The 15,765-nt window shown below is 31.6% G+C and overlaps 1 protein-coding gene across 1 annotated transcript in view; it reads right to left on the bottom strand.

Annotated features, from left to right (window-relative positions):
- The window catches only part of FASN1 (Fatty acid synthase 1), a 46,161-nt gene extending 32,299 nt beyond the window's left edge, over nt 1-13,862 (bottom strand). Inside the window, exon 1 of the mRNA XM_072536747.1 lies at nt 13,669-13,862. The gene's annotated coding sequence lies outside the window, so the exon portion shown is untranslated. The remainder of the gene's footprint in view (nt 1-13,668) is intronic.
- Nucleotides 13,863-15,765: the final 1,903 nt, after the last annotated feature.

Raw genomic sequence — 15,765 nt, 5'->3', positions numbered from 1 at the left:
CATAATTTTATCTATCCGACAGAAAGTTAAAAGAAATCGTCAAATTTCCGAGAAAACGATAATAATTAATACAGGGTCAGTTTGGCCCCTTCATTCAGACTTCTATGGTAGGTTTGTTAGAAAATCCATTTAATAAATTTAGTAAACAATATTTTTTTGCGTTAAATAAGACTTTGTATCAAAATATTAAAAGTCATAAAATATGAAATTATTATTGTGTCAAATAAAAGAACTACAATAACTTCAAATCGCAACAGGGGCCAAATTGGCCCCTCCGACTTTCTAGTGTTAAATAGTCGAAATTCTTTTACATATAAAGAACTCAAGCTATCAATCGCACTTTGAAGTCTGCCTTTAGAAACTGAGAAAAGATACGTGGATGACATAAATGGGGAACAAACATTTAAGGAGATTGGAGATCCTGAGGACGTGAGCTGAAAATAGGGACGTGGAACGTCAGAAGTACATACGAAGTAGGAGCACTAAAAAACAACAAATATTATGGGAAAATATGGATTAGACGTGCTAGCGTTGCAAGAGACAAAACAACTAAGAAATGAAATAGTAGAAATAGGGAAGACACTGTTTAAAAGTGGAGGAGTTAACAGATACTTCGGTGTTGGATTTATGGTAAATAATAGAATCAAAAGATTGGTGGTAGATTTTCTCAGACAGAATATGTTACTTAAGGTTACATGGAAAGTATAGAAAAATAAGTATTGTGAACGTACACGCATCTACGGAGGAAAAATATATGGAAACTAAAGCCGAATTAAAGATAATCAGTATACACAATTCGACCATGACATATATAAAGTAACGTGGATATCCCCAGATGGGCAGAGTAAAAACCAAATCGATCACATATTAATAGAAAATAAACATGCCAGAGCTATCAGAGATTGAAGAAGTTATAGAGATGCAGATGCCAGTAGTGATCATATATTGGTAATAGCCAAACTACATGTAAAACTTAATGTTTTAAAGGACAGAAAAAGATATACCGTGGCCGCCTTACTTAAGGACCAACAAGAGGCAAATAAGTTAGAAAATGAGATTAACACAACATTAGAGGAAGACAACTTAATGCCTGATACATTGTAAGAAGAATGGAGTAAAATCGAAACATCAATGACAGAAGCAGTTAATGTTTGTTTAGGCAATAAAGGAGCGAAGAGAGAAGAGAACTGTTTCGACGAGGAATGTAAAAGAGCACTAATGCTAAGAAATAAGGCAAAGTTAGAGAACCCAAGAAACAATTACAGAACATGAGACGAAAAGGAAAGAAGCTAAAAAAATCTGCAAAAAAGAGAATATTTGGAAAGAAAATTAAAAACAATAGAGGACTCCTCTTTAGAGGAACATTACATTGGCAAAGAAATAAAAAATTTCTATCAAGAAGTGAAGAGAAACAGACAAACAAATAACACGCAAACAATTTTTTGTAGGAATAAAGGACTGCTCCTTGAAAATACTGCAGAGAAATTAAAGAGATGGGCACAATATTTTGAAGAACTGCTAAATAATGAAGAACAGATGCAAACAGATGAGGCAATGGGCCAATAAGAGGATAATGATGAGGAGTACGTAGAGAAACCAACAGAATAGGAAATAAAGGAAACAATAAAATGGCTTAAAAAAGGTAAAAGCGTAGGGAAGAATGGAATCCCGGCCGAAATTTTAAAGAAAGGAGGGGTCACACTGCAAAGAAAGCTATGTAATTTGATACTGAGAGTGTGGAGAGAGGAGAAAATGTCAGAGAGATGGAGTAATGCCGTAATTTCCTCAATACATAAGAAAGGTTACAGAACCCTTGGTCAAAAAATACGAGAATTGCATAGTAGGTGAATACCAAGGAGGGTTTAGAGCAGGAAGATCGACAGTGGACCAAATATTTACCTTAAAATTGATGCAAAATAACAGTTACGAACAAAACCTAGGACTCCACAAGCTCTTCATTGGTTTTAAAAAGGTGTATGACTCTATCGATCAGGAAAAGTTGTATAAAGCTCTACGAAAATTTAAAAATGTCAAAAAAGTTGATAAAATTATTGAAAATGTCGCTAACAAGTACAAACAATAGAGTGGTCATAGAAGGAAATATATCAAATCTGTTTTCGGTTACCAGAGGATTAAGACAAGGGGATCCAATTTCTACTAATCTGTTTAACTTTGTCTTGGAGGCAATAATGAGAGAGAGAGTAAAATCCAAGATACGGGTACCATTTTCCCCTATAAACAGCAATGTATAGTGCACGCGGATGATGTAGTCCTCTTAACAAGAACAAAAAAAGAACTTGAACACATGTTTAAGAACTTTGAAGATGAAGCAAGAAAATTTGGGTTGTATAAAAATGAAGCGAAAATAAAGTACATGGAAATGCGTGATGAGATAACAGAACACAATAAATTCGTCACACTAAAACGAATAAGGGGGAAGAAGAAAAAGAAATAGAAAAGAGTATGAAAAGGAAGTAGAGCAATGGGCTCATTAAAGAATATTTTAAAAGCAAAAAAGGTATGTAGAGCAGCAAAAATTCGAATATATGAAACAGTCATTTGGCCAGTGGCAGTAGATTCCTGTGAAACCTGGACTATGAATAAGAACGATTAAATGAAAATCGAGATCTGGGGAAGGAAGGTGTTGCGGACGATTTTTGGTGGTATAAGGACGGCTTAGGGAAACTGCCGAAGAAGAATTTATATATATATAAATTTTGGTTTTTTGAAAAAAATTCCACCTTTTTAAAATAATCTACATATTAAAATTAATTTATTTTAGCAGTTTTATAGTAATTATTATTAATTTATTAAATTTGAAAATTACTTCAAAAATTCTTTATAAATTCAAAAAATTCCCTAGGCTCTCCTAATTGACTGATTTCAATTTTTCAAAGTGCATCTGATAGCTTGAGCCTTTCTTTATATGTAACAAAAATCGACTATTTTAAGTGCTTATTTTGGGCCCATTACAATTTTGAAAATTTGCAATTTTTTGCAGACACAGGATTGCACAATTATTATGCAAAAACTTTTCAACCGATCCTAACGAAATTTAACACACATTGTAGTTGTATTCTAAAGTTTGTCTAAGTGGAATATAAAGGCTGTAAGTTATGTCTAAGGTGTCGAAAAAATTTAAACGAAAAACTCAATTTTTTTGCTACTTTTTTTCCCAATTATTGCTATTTTTTAAACAGTTAACATTAAAATTTCAATTTCAAGTTGGTGAAATATTATGTATCATTAAAAACTAAACTTTTACCTTTTATAAGTTTTTTCTGTACGAGTAATATCGCTCGAGTTATAATCGAAAATATGGGAACAAAAAACAAAAATTCTCGATTTTTTTCAGGTTTTTGTTATATAAAAAATTAAGGATAAGGTATGCGACTGGCGTAAATCGTAATTATTGATACAAGGTACATACATTCTGAAGTGCTTGCAGCAAAAAAATATAGACTTCTATGGAAAATGTCCAATTCAAAACAAATCCCACCTGGACTATATTTAAACGATTTCTGATATGAATGTGAACGATAAAAAATCAAGTTATATATCACGTAATTTTAATTTTCCTACGTTTAGAACGTCGCAAATGATTATCTGTATATGTTTTTGAATGTGCATGTTGTAACTGATGACGCAGTGTGGTTTGTTATCAAAAATATTTTCTTGTGATTATTTAAAGAACAAAGCCAGATTGTGGTAAATAATAGTATTGAAATAATAGTATGAAATTTACATTTTGATATAATAATATAATGTAGGAACAAAAGTAAGTCTGTAGGCAGATGAATAATGTTACGAAATATATAAAAAATATTAAATGTAGGTATAAATTCGTTATAATGTGAACAGGGGTATTAAAGAGATTGACACAGCTTGAACGAACATTCTGAGACACATAATGGAAAATAACGTTAATGGAAAAAATGTCACACGAACTCCTTCGAACTATACACAACTTATAATGAATCAATCAATGTTACATTTACAAAATGGGTAAGCTGAATCGGCCATGTGGAACAGATACAGGAAAACGAAATACACAAGAAATTAACTAAACAGCACCAATTTGAAAAAGAACGAAAAAGATTTCCGAAGTGGAAATCGAAACGACAAAATGTACATATTTTAAACTAAAATTGTAGCTAAATCCCAATAAAAATAGTAACTTATATCGAAAAATAAGGCGCATGGGAGGTTGGAGTGCAAGAACAGCTTAGATGCCCATAAAAGATTGTCGAGACAATGATGATATGTTCCGCTGTAGTGGACTATACAGCAATCAAAACAAAACATAATTTGCAAAACAAAATAATTATTACAGTCGCTACTTACAACCAGCTCGGTGAGTTCTTTAGAAGACGGTTGGAACGACTAAAGTGATACGTACTAAAAGCCCATCTTCCTTTATATCAATATTTAACAAGAGTTTAAAAACCGGAAAATTAATTGTTTATAAAAATTAAAAAAGTTAAACGATATGCCAATTAAGATCTAAACAATACCAAAAAAAACAAGAATTAAAAACATCCAATTCATTAACAGATTATGAAATAATAATGAGGGAATCGTTGTTGACTACTGTTTGTTTTTGTAGATTTAACGAGATGTTCTTCTAAAGGTGATTTCAACATTGTGAAGAGTTAGGTAAGATCTTCTTAAGTTGGCGTCTTCTTTCAAAGGTTGGCGATCATCGTGATTAATTGAATTCTGTTCACTGCTGCCCTAAAAAGCTGGTTAGGCGAGAAATTAACAGGTAAGGTAGCTTTAGCAAATGATTATCTATTTATTGTTGATCCTAGTAGTAAATTGGTACCCAATTTTTATGAACGAAAGATAGTAAAATGTGCACTCGGCTGGATGAAAGTACATATTTAGAAACCCTAAAAACCCCTTTAAAAAAAAAATTTTTTAGCTCCCTAGGTGGCCCCAGGTAGTGTTGCCCAAAATCGGTCTTGGTCTTGTTCTTGCGTTTTCGCAAGACCAAGACCAAGACCACCTAATTTTAGCAAGACCAAGGTCCAAGACCAAGACTGACCGTGCAAGATTTACGCAAGAACAAGACTAAGCCTGCGAGACTCTTGCGTCTTGCAGTTAGGACGGAGTGTCGTTTTAGCGAGTATTGTAATACGGGTATATGCTTAAATACTCTATGAGACGCAAAAAAATATGTTATAAAAATTTAAAAAACTGGACTTATGCGCATTACGAACAATACCATAAACATACATCAAAATCATCAATCAAAATATTCATTAAAAACAACACATTTGACACGTGCTCAGAGATTATATGTAAAAATAAAATATTTTGTACATTCTTTTCCAGCATACGACTTCTTCGCTCTGAAATTAATTGTCCAGATTTTGAGTTTTTTGAATTTTTTTTAAAATATGTCACCTTAGCTATAAAAAATATAACACTTATTACGGACACCCACTTAATAATTCAATTTTTTTCCCATTATAATTTAGTTAGGAGGAATCTAAATAAACAAATCTTATTGGCCTAACTAAACATTGTTTCTGCTGAGTGTGCGATGAGATCATTCGGTTAAACCAAATTTGCTGAAAGAGCGCGATAATATTCAAAAGTTTATTAATAACAGATAATGTAGCTTACCGTGTAAACAAAATACCGAAATATTTAGTAACGATATATAATTCTCGGTTTGTTATTAGATACTTGGGGTATTGAATAGTAACGGACATTTTATAGTAGTAGGTACTTTTTCGACATTACTGAACTTCATTTGACAAGTTTACAATTTGACATGGGGGACAAAGATTCAAATAGTTTTAAAGAAAAAATAGTGAGAAATCAAATAGACTACATTATGATAGCAAGGAGATATCGTAATGCTGTTAAATGTACTAAGACGTACCCAGGAGCTGATATAGGCTCATATCATAATCCGGTAGTTATTGTGATAGAGGCGAGACCAAAAAAGATTAGAAGACCACACAGAAAGGCACTAGATTTAAATAAACTTAGAAACAAAAATATACGACAAGAAACAGGAGAAGAAATAAATGAAACCTCCGTTCAGTGCAGAAACAAATTAACGATACAAATAACGTTAACCAAAAATTAAAGTACATAAATACAGATATACAAACAGCAGGAAAGAAACATTTTACAAAAACAACAACAAAGAATAAGGGGTGGATGACAAAAGATATACTAGACTTGATGGAACAAAGAAGAAAGAGGAAGAATTACCTAGACAAATACAAAGAAATAAACAAACACATAAAAAAGAGAATAAAAAAAGCCAAAGAGGCGTGGATTAAAGAACAGTGTGAAGAAATGGAAACCTATGATAAAAAATACAATGCGTTCAATATGCACAAAAAAGTAAAAGATATAACAGGAAGCATAAAGAAATGCCAAATAGGTAAACCCAAAGACAAAGATGGAAATCTTATTGTAGATCTAGAGAATAAAATAAAAAGATGGACAGAATACCTGAATGAATTATTTAAAGACGATAGAAACAACTTAACTCAGATAATCAATGCCACTGGGCCAGACATATTAAAAGAAGAAGTAGAATACGCAATAAGAAACGCTAAAAATGGAAAAACAAATGGACCTGATGAAATTCCTACAGAACTGTTGAAGCTTTTGAATGATAAATCCGTAACCATAATATTACATCTATTCAATACAATATACAGTACTGGTATAATACCTCAAGAATGGTTGCTGTCTACGTTTATCACCGTACCGAAGAAAATTAAGGCAATGCAATGTTCAGATCATCGAACAATCTCCTTGATGAGTCATCTGCTTAAAATATTTCTTAGAGTCTTCTACAACCGAATCTATCAAAAGTTAGATATCGATATTAACGATACACAGATGGGATTCAGAAAAGGATTAGGTACAAGAGAAGCTCTCTTTGCCTTAAACGTCCTAACACAGAGATGTCTAGATGTTAACCAAGAGGTACACGCCTGCTTTATAGACTTTGAAAAGGCCTTTGACAAAGTACGCCACAATAAACTCAAAGAAATCCTGGAGGGTAAGAACATCGACACCAGAGACATACAAATAATATTAAATCTGTATCTATCAGCGAGCTAATATAAAAATAGAAGACCAAATATCGGACGAAATAGATATACGTAGAGGAGTACGACAGGGTTGCATATTGTCACCAGTCTTGTTTAATATCTACGGCGAACAAATATGCCAAGAAGCTCTCTCACATGCAAACGAAGGGATAATAGTCTATGGAGAAGTTATCAATAACATTCGATATGCTGATGATACTGTGATAATGGCAAGAACAGCGGAAGATCTACAACATTTAGTTGAAAGTATGAATGAGATATGTAATAACTACGGCATAAGGATGAACCTCAAAAAAACCAAATATATGATCTTCAGTAAGAATCCAATACATGACACTAGTATCACAATAAACGGTACCCAACTCGAAAAAGTAAGCCAATACAAATACTTGGGAACCCTCATCAATGAAACAGGTGACCAAAATCACGAGATAAAAAGACGTATTGAAATTGCCAGGTCTACCTTTATAAAAATGAAAAAATTATTTTGTAATCGTGATATTAGTATTCAGCTACGAACTAGAATGTTAAAATGCTATGTATTTAGTACTTTGCTTTCCGGTGTTGAGGCATGGACTCTTAAACAGAGGAATGTTAAAAATCTTGAAAGCTTTGAGATGAGGATGCAGAAATCCAGGCCGTAGAAGAATGTCCTGGATGAGAAATTTAAGAGAGTGGTAGTGAAGTACCACTAACGAATTATTAAAAACAGCAGTAAATAAAATTAGAATCGCCCTAATGATATCCAATCTCCGATAGGAGAGGCACTCAAAGAAGAAGATTAGAGATCATCATACATTTTGTTTTCTTAATGTTCAGTGAAAGTCCATATATCTGACTCACTTCTGTGATTCTATTCATTAACTCCTGGAGAGCTTCATAACTGTGAGCGAATATCACCGTGTCATTCGCGTATCTGATGTTATTGATACACTCTCCGTTAATTCGAATTCCGGCTTCAACATCTTCTACTGCTTCTTGAGAGATTTCCTCAGAGTATATGTTAAACAGTAAGGGTGATAGTATACATCCCTGTCGGACCCCACGTTTGATTTTGATATCATCGGATTCTCCTGCCTCTGTACGGATAGACGATGGACGTTTGATTCCAGTAAAGATTGCAAATAATAATTGCAGCATTTGTTAATATTTCCATCAGCTTGTCGTGTTTTACTGTATCAAATGCTTTATTGTAATCAATGAAGCTGATTTTTTCTTCGCATAGTCTATATATCCTTTGGTGTATGATTTTTAGAAATAACTTTAAAATGTGTATGTAAAAGATATAAAAAAATCAACGGAAAACGCAGTTTTTTTCGAATTTAGACTAGTATGTCTCAGTCTGAAAATTGCCTACATGGGCTTGTTATTGAAAAAAAAAGCGAAAAAAATAGAAGAAAGATTGTTCTTCATTTTCATGCCGTTGAAGTTATATGCTAAAAACATCAAAAAAATGGTTTGTCGTATTTTGAGCATTCTGGTGTGAAAATGGCAAACCTAATCCAGCTATACCAAGAAAATATATCGAAAATCGTTATTGCAGTTGAATTAATGCGCTAAAAAGATGGGAAAAACACACAACAAATGGGTTTTTTTCGAATTTTGAGGATGATCCGGAGAAAAAAGGGCAAATACAACCACGCCATTCAAAAGAACGGGAAAAAAATACAAAAAATAATTATTTAGAAGTTAGCCAAACATTACCTACATAACCTAAAACTTTTTTGCATTAAAATAAATATTTATAATTTTTTTCTGATTTTTTTAAAGCACAGGATTGCTCAGGAAAATATTTTTTCGGAAAATCACATTTTTTTGCGATAGGAGTTTACAGGGGTTTCTAAATATTTACTTTCGAGTGCCCAATCCCTAATAAGAATCTATATAGCCGAGTGTAGATTTTACCATCTTATGTTAAAATTTATGTTTTTTATGTGTAAAGATTCCTATCGATATTCCATTTAGTAGATTGATATTTCTATCCCATCTTCTTCTTCCTAGTTGGTAGCTTATTTTCAAGCATCGTGATTTTATTGATTGTGGTAGTCTTGCCCCTGAGTTTCTTAATAAGATCTGTATATCTAGTTGGCGATCTTCCGCAACTTCTTTTCACGTGGACCATGCCTTTCACTGTGAACCTTTTCAAATCATTTTACTCAGCTACTACGGTACGTAGTGTCTTCTTTATATGGATCTGTTAGAGGATTAATAAATTTGTTTTTTTTTTCCCCGCCAGCAATAAATCTCAAAGACATTTATTTTTTTTTTTGTCTGTTTGTGTTATGTACAACATTCAGATGCATATAGGAATATAAGGAATACCAGGCTTTTAACTATTCGAATTTTGGTGTTTAGCATTTTACGACGACTTTTCCAAATCTTTGTAACTTTTGTCATGGCTTCCTAGATCAGTGTAATTCTTCTGCTAATTTATTCACTGCATCCCCCATGGTTTGCTATTAAGGAGTCGAGATAAGGTGAAAGTGTTTTCTTTATATTTAAACTATAACAAATTTTTTTCAGATCAAACTGCTTCACTATAGAATACGTTAGGTCTGGGTGAAAATATCTTTTTTCAATTTTAAAATGTTCGCCCACATCAAGTTTCTAACTGTTTGCACTACATTTTAATAGTAATAATGTATTTTATTACATTAAAAATGACGTTAATCAAGTAAAAAATATAATTTATGAACTACTATTTTAATAGAAATTAAAAATATATAACCGAGTAATAAAGCATTATATGAGTTTAATGGATGTAAAGCTAATTTGCTTCTGACCAAGCTATTTTGATTACTATTATTTAAGGTTGTTTGTATAATTATTACGGGAATTTTTTAACCAGCAGAAAAATAATGGGCATAACAGAAAAGACAGAGAGTAATCAACAACTTGGAATATACAGAGGCAACTTTGTTAATCCTGAATAACTCTTATAATACTTGTACGAATTTTGTACATTTGGTGGGTTACTGTTATTACTATATTTTTTTTATTTCAGGCAAAAAGTATTTCTTTAGTACCTACCTTTGGGGATTTTTGAGTATTTATGAGTATATAATTACGGGTAAGAATAACAACATATAAAATTAAAAAGCAATCTTTTTCCATGAAGACAATAGAGAACAGCACATGGAGACATACCACTTGATAAAACTATCCCAAACATAAATAAACAAACAAGAAGTCTCTGAAGAAAGAAAGTTATTTAACGATTCTGTTCCAGAAAGTTGTAGAAATAAATGTGATAACTATCAGGCAATGCAGCCACCAACACATTAAGCACAGTATATGGAAAGGGTCAAAAAATATAAAAAACGAACATAGCAAAACAATAAGGTTTCAGATGCTTCGTGGCGGGTTCCTTTCAAACAGAATTTGATTTTTGGGAACAGTAGACATCACAGGTGCTAAATCTGACGAATAGGACGAGTGTTACATAACTATCTCCTGGTTTTTGGCTAAATAGTTCTGACAGAGTGAGCGGTGTGGAAAATCCAGAAGTCCGTCCACATTTCGGACGTCTTTTTGCGAATTTTTCTCAAGTCTTCGTCTTCGAGAGTCTTCGAAAAAACTCTAAATAGTAATATTGATTAACTTAAATTTTTGACCTTTTGGTACCCATTACATGTAAACTACACCCTGTAAATCAAAGAAAATAATCAACATCATTTGGACTTGCCCATCCTGATTTTTTCACTCTCAGTGAGATTGAAGTCTTCCATTATATGGATTGCAGCTTGGTTTTAGGGTCATATTGAAAAATCCATGTTTGGTCACAAACTGTCGCCCCTGAGAAGAAGTTTGAGTCCTTTTCCATCGATTCCAGGGTGTCAAAACTAATGTTTTTACAATGTATCTTTATGCATTAAGAGCATGCTTAGTTTTGGTGCAAAATTCGTCTAAAAGGTCTTTTAATATTATCCACATGGCCCTAATACTTAATCGACGGTCTTCACGAAATTATACCACGCTCCTTTCATTCTCCTCGCTATACAGTTGTGCGTTGAAAAAAAAAACATCCTCAGAACCTAATTGCCGGACCCCATACTATAGTTTTTTGGAATAAAAATAATATATTGTTGACGTTTCTATTTCCAGTCTGGAAATCATTTTCAAAAGACTTATATAAATATAAAAATAATATAATTCAATTGATCTCTGTCCAATTCTACCGACAGAGCTCAACTGGTTTCAGAACGAGACAAAAAACTAGTAAAGATAGACTGTGACATAAAAAATAATGTTTATAAATAAGTATGGAATAAAATATATATGTGTATTCACACACAAAGATAAAAATGCAACAAATAAATCAAGAATTGACAGATCCACAGCAATCAACCGTGTCCCGAAATCACTCTATAAACAGGTCTCCATACTTATTTATTACCGATACATTATTTCCAAAACATTATAATGAAAAAGAGAAGAGACGGATGAATAGAATTTCGGATTAATTTTACTAATACTTAAAATAACTTGGCACACAAAAAATATGTGTGATCTAATTTAAACAAAAACGTTTTATGAAGTTTGTTGCTGATAAAAAATTATAGGTGCGTCGTAAAAAAATATATAATCGCTTTTCGTTTAATAGTTACATCATTTGTTTAAGTTTTGATAACATAAATCTTGCATAGTCGACACACAGGAATTATACGAGGAATTGTGCAGATAAGGGAGAAGCACAAAAATGAGAGATAAATAAAACAAAAATAAAAATTAAATGCGATAGGTATATCCTTCTAGTCCAACACTGGCTAGCGGTTTTTCACTGACAGATTCGTAATTATCGACCAAAACATGAATTAAATTGAAATACAGTTATACATTAGTAAATCTCCAATAACTATTTTGTAGATGAAGCTGGTAGATAAAGGAAGTTATACAGTACATCATATTATATTTTGCACTGACTCATCATCGGCTGATTTCATTGAACCTTAAAAATACCGAGAGTTTTATTATGTATATTGTATATACACGCTGATATTATTATGTAAACGCTGATATCGTATCGTATGATATTCGCACATGTGTTAGTGAATGATGCTATATTTTTAGGATTTTATTTTATAGTTATGTATATTTTTTAATTAACAACAAATTTGAAAGAAATAAAATTTTATTTTATAGACAAATAAAGATTTTTTTATACCCACTAGTCAAGGATGATTTTTTGATAAAATACAACAGTTTATTGGTAGTAGAACAAGTAGAAAAACTCTTATTTTAAACGTCAGTTTATAATAGTTGATTTTAACCAGGCCGTTTGGCTTGGTAGACCTTTGAAATGCGGCCTGAAAGATCTTTTGTCCTATACTTTACATCTGTGTATTAGTCCTAAGATTTAAGCTTATAAGAAAACCTATTTATTATCCGTTTCGGAGACACATTTGACACCTGAGCACCTGAATAGGTTCTAAAAAGACCTCTTCCAGGCTATATGAAAAAACTATTAGGTATGTACTTGAAATAATTATGGAAAAAGAAAAATGAAGCATTAGTTATATTCAAAGAAAAACTACAAGAACAGGAAGACCAGAATGGTGTGTAGAAACGCGAGAAAGAAACGGTTTGTCGAGAATAAAGACATTTTGAAAACTCTCTAAAGTTTTAGTTTACGGTTATCATCACAACTTCAAAAAATTATATGCAGCTGCATTAAATAATTAATTAAAGCTGTAATTTTATTCTTAGGTACAAAAATGAAGTTAGTTTTTACAGATTAAAAATTACGAGTCTGTTTTTATTTTTTTATTAGTGTTCCTTTAATTTGAACTACACCCTATTATTTTCTGGTACGAAATATTATCAATGCTATTTTCCAGTCCCAAATATTATATTTTCTATGCCTAATGATGAAAATCTAGAATATGATAGTGGAATATTGATTCACCATAAGAGGTCAAGGCAGACGAAACAGTTAAGGAACAAAAAAATGACGCATTAATACATTTTATTGATGTCTTCAACAAGTTAAAGAAGAATGATGTGTTTTTTGTTGCTTTTTATACCCATTCATTCAAAATAAAAACGAATTGATGAAATATATTAGTACACAAAATGTAGTTATTTTAAGTATGGCATATAATTTGAACAATATTTGATATAAAACTGTCGACATTGTCGGACATCTGACAAAAGACAAAATTTGAAATAAACTAAGTGGGTACAAAATTAGCATTATAGACTAAACATTGTAGATTATTAAACTAAATTTTAAAATGACTCCCACATTGTGTATACGTAGGAACGTAGGTATTGTGTATCGTAAAAGTACTTTACTATGTAAAATATTTGCAAAGATAACATGTACAAACAACTTTTGAGTATTTATATTAAAATCGAGCAATGAGATACTTCTAATGTAATTAAATAATATAATAAAATATAAAGATTTCTTTGCTACATTCGAAAAATTATTACGAGGATTAATTTGTTAATGAGCATATTGTAGTAGGGTTCAAAAATTTAGAAAACTTCCCTTACACAATCCAAAAACCATTCACCATTTAAAAATTCCGCCCTCGACTTAACCTAATTTCACAATAATAAACTGATGTCAACTCACTTTAAACTGTCAAAAGTATCCGTAAGATCCTACAGGAACGTTTTTATCACTAAAAACCGGTACACATTTAATAAATATTGTGTATTTTGACAACTAATTTCTTGTGTCCTGGAGTACACACTATTGACTGACCGGCAAAGAAGTGCGCTTGCCATTTATTTGCTAGCGCTAGTGGTTCGTTGTCAGACCATGCGTTTGGACCAATCGTCCGTTCGCGTGAAAGACTCATGCTTTTCGGATGCCGATTTTCGGTCGATGATGGCTGGATGAGACGGTGCGATGATGCCGATGTTGGGGAAATTTCCTTAGACAGGAGAAAGTGATTAGAGAATGCGATAATGTGCTATGAAGGTCGTGAAATATCCAGAATACGTACACGAAGTCGACTCAATGTGAAGGTCAATGTTGTATACTTTGATTTCTGTAATCAGAGTAAAAATGTTGATGTAGCTTAGAAAGAAAGATTGTTTTAAATATAAATGTAAATCATAGTACGTGGTGCTGAATTTTCAAGGCATGCATTTACTAGTTATAATTAAAAATTAGACGTGGGCTTTGATGATTTCATGTAAAGTATGTAACATGGGTTTCCTATTTTAATGCTGAATTTCCAAACAATAAAATATTATGGTCTATCAATCCTTTACAAGCAACATCTATAGCTATACTCGATTTGGAAATGCGTGATAGCTGTTTTTATGGTTTTATGGCATAAGATTACAATGGCATTTATAGAGAGACTATTCAAAGTAAAGTAGAAAAATATTAATAACTTCTTGGCTGAGTTTTGTACAAAAAATTACAAAAATAATGTAAATATTCCGACAAATTTAAATGAGCATGGGCGACAAAAATATGTTTATATGCTTACCACTAATAAAGTATTTATGAATCTTACAGGAAAATATGGACATATATATATATATATATATATATATATATATATATATATATATATATATATATATATATATATATATCCATATATATATATGTTCCAAACGAGTCACAAGTACTTCTTTTTTCTTATATATATATATATATATATATATATATATATATATATATATATATATATATATATATATATATATATATATATATATATATATATATATATATATATATATATATATATATACACCATCGTGTTTATTTTGCTTTAATTGACCTATTTTGTAATCAACAAATTTTTGACGCTCTTGAAGTACCTACTTTTCGGTACACTTTTTTTGGTTTCACAGAACTTCGTATTTTTGTCAATTTAAATATTTTTTAAAACTTCTAAAATTTTAAATATATTAGGCTGCGGATTGTAAATTAACGAATTAAATTTAGAAACTGTCACAGGCATTGGTTGTACGCTCAAATGATGAACTGTTTTCTGCCCACATCTTGTCCACTAAGTAGTCAGCAAATTGTTGTATGGCTTGGTGTTGTGCTGGCAATATCTCATTAAAGTCTAAAGTAATTTACGTCTAATGGATCTAGGAAAGGTAGACCAAACATATACATATCTAAGGTATTGACCGACGTCATTATTAGGGATTGTAATCCAGCAGCATTTTCAGTCCAGCTGGATTATTGCAAGATTGGCCTGAATCCAGCTGGATCCAGTGCGTATCCAGCAAAATGTGGAATCAAAATATAAACACGATTTTAATGTTTTTTTTGGTTCATTTATTACTTAAGCTTTTTAATACAAACTAATAAAATAAAAACTCATAATAAATATAATCTTAGGTGTATGTGATCAAAATAATCAGTCGCAATTCGCAATCAATCTTACCTCTCTTTAACTTAAAATGGCTAGAGCAATTGCCACAATTATCATGAGATTAAAAAAAAACTCGTACTCAGTAAGCCGTGGAAGTGAAATTTTTGAGAGATCTTAAGAAGCTACTGAGTATTCAAAGGATAATGAGTCATTATCCTTTGAATACTCAGTAGCTAGTCCAACTTTTTGAATTTTTCTCCACCATAATTGTCCGAGATGAAATCTACATCTTTTTATTTACGCAGATGGAAACACGCACTTTGGAATTTTGGGAATAACTTGTTTTCTGCCATTATAAATATTTTTTCTCATCAAATGTA

Source organism: Diabrotica undecimpunctata, chromosome 7 (assembly GCF_040954645.1).
Source record: "Diabrotica undecimpunctata isolate CICGRU chromosome 7, icDiaUnde3, whole genome shotgun sequence".
NCBI classification, from domain to species: domain Eukaryota; kingdom Metazoa; phylum Arthropoda; class Insecta; order Coleoptera; family Chrysomelidae; genus Diabrotica; species Diabrotica undecimpunctata.
The sequence above is the reverse complement of the archived record's forward strand: the minus strand, read 5'-3'. Positions and strand labels throughout refer to the sequence as shown.